We start from the raw sequence: 2481 nt of genomic DNA on the forward strand, positions 1-2481 counted from the left end.
CCGGACCTGTACTGGGAAAGAGGAGCCAAAAGTAAAAGCAAATGCCTAGATAGAGGGGCAGAGGAGGGCAAGAGATTATCACTTGAATACCCAGCTGCTCTCCACCATTTGGCAACTGTCACGGTTTGAATAGGAACGGCCCCCATAGTCTCATGTGTTTGAATGCTTGTCACACAGGGAGGGACACTATTAGGAGCAGTGGCTTTGTTAGAGTAGGTATGGCCTTGTTGGAAGAAGCGTGCCACTGTGGAGGTGGGCTTTAAGGTCTTACATGCACACAGTCTCCTTCTGCTGCTTGCTTGCAGACCAAGATGTAGAACTCCCAGCTCCTTCTCTAGCATGTTGTCTGCCTGCATGAGGATAATGGACTAAACCTCTGAAACTGTAAGCCACCCCAATTAAATTGTTTTTTATTAGAGTTGCCATGGTCATGGTGTCTCTTCACAGTAATTGAAACCCTGACTAAGATAGCGACTATGCACAAGCCCCTAGGGGAGGGACTGGAGCACACACATGCACACGCACACACACACACACACACATCCACACACACACAATCAGAGATGGCCAGAGTGAGGTTCCATCTATGCAGCTGTGGGATGCCTTCAGCCATGTTTCCCTGTATAGTGTGGCTGGTTGAAGGAAGAGTGCTCACCCCTTACCTTTGCTCTGTAAGCCAATAATAAACTCATTGGCTCCCCAGAGTGAACTCTGGTGGAATGGTGCCTCAAATTGTTATTGGGACCTTAGGAGAAAGGGAAGGCATTCCTTACTCTCTCCCCATGGGAAGGAGCTTTAGCACCACCCATGTTCACTATGCTGATTGACATGACACATTTGTATTCTCTGATACAGAGTGCATCTGTGCTTTCAAACTACTGTTTACATAGAATGACACTAACGATGATTTTAACTTGTAGTTTATGCTGAGCAGTAAATGTTTAAAATTATGTTAAAGCTACAAACAGTGCTATGAAATACACACACACACACACACACACAAAAAGGAATCTTGGAAACCTCAGACTGTACATTAGAACATAGAACTCAGGCAAGTAAAGACAATTAACTCCTGATTTTCTAATCCCCACTGATGGTGCTGCTGACGAAAGGGTCCTGTTGAAGGTGACAAGTCTGGAGCTTCAGTGTGCTTAGATAGTATAGTCAGAACAGATTAAAAAGCCGCCAGAAGGTTGTGCGGGAGCAGGAAGACACAGGAATGTATGTAGAGGATTTTGACATTGGCATGTCTTGTATCACGGAGAAAAATGGAAACCATCACGGCTGGATGTGCTATGTGTCACCAGACTGAAGGGAAAATAACAGTCTCTCGATATTTATTATGTGTTTTTAAAGTTCAATTCACAAGCAGGAAGAAAAGCCCACTAAACTTGATAACCAAATATACAGGTGTGTGTTATATATCCCACAGTTAAAACTGTCTTGTCAAGGAAAAAGTCAGATGTAACTTGCTAATCTTTTAAATGACTTCAATAAAACCACCAGAGGCTTCTACTGAGATACACACGTGCTTTAGAGTTGTCATTTCCAGCGCAGCTGGTGTGTGGCATATTCTGAGTTGCACAGTTATCTCCATAATCAGAGTCTAAAGCTTTTCTGACAGGGCAAGCACGCCCATCTTCCACCCTTCATCGCCCACAATTTAAACAGGAACTGAACTTCCTTGACTGATGTTTCTCTCATCTGGGTCTTTCCAGATGTGACAGAAGGGAAACACACATGGTTTAATTATGTTCCTGTAGGCATGTGTATTAGCCCTTTGATCACCCATTATTTCCAGATAACTTTCTCTTATGAGGATAGGCCACCTTTCCTTTGTCCAGACATCGAAGTAGCTTCCATCAAATGGTAACTCAATGTTTAACAGCACTTGGTGTGGGGAGCAAGTGAAGTCCTGAGTGAATGTCTATTGCTGACATGAGCAAGGCAATGCTGAGGATCCAGAGCCTCAGACCCATGGGAATGTCAAGGCCTGCCCCAGAACAAAGTCAAAGGAATGTCTGTAATGGTCTGTCCTGTTTCTTTCAGAGAAAGCCCCGCCCACTCCCCCTCCCATCTGCCAAGGCAAGCATATCTTCCTTCTGCTTCCATCCTGAGTTCCTTTTCTCTCTCTCCTGAAGAGATAACTTCTGTTCTCTTCCTCCAACCCACTTTCTCTCTCTCTCTCTCTCTCTCTCTCTCTCTCTCTCTCTCTCTCTCTCTCTTTCTCTCTCTCTTTCTCTCTCTCTCTCTCTTTCTCTCTCTCTCTCTGCCTCCCTCTGCTCTTCCCCCTTCTCCCCTTCCCCCCTTCAACCCTTCCCTTCCATAACCCACTAAATAAATACCCACTTTCTCTGCATGGTGTGCCTATCTGTCTCTGTCTCTCATCCGCCATGGTCCTCGTGGGACCAGTTTCTCACCTACCACCTCAGAGGCCTCTGGTGGTGGGACCAGCTTCACCTCATGGCCCGCCATAGGGTC

Source organism: Myodes glareolus, chromosome 23 (assembly GCF_982192425.1).
Source record: "Myodes glareolus chromosome 23, mMyoGla1.1, whole genome shotgun sequence".
Lineage (NCBI taxonomy): Eukaryota > Metazoa > Chordata > Mammalia > Rodentia > Cricetidae > Myodes > Myodes glareolus.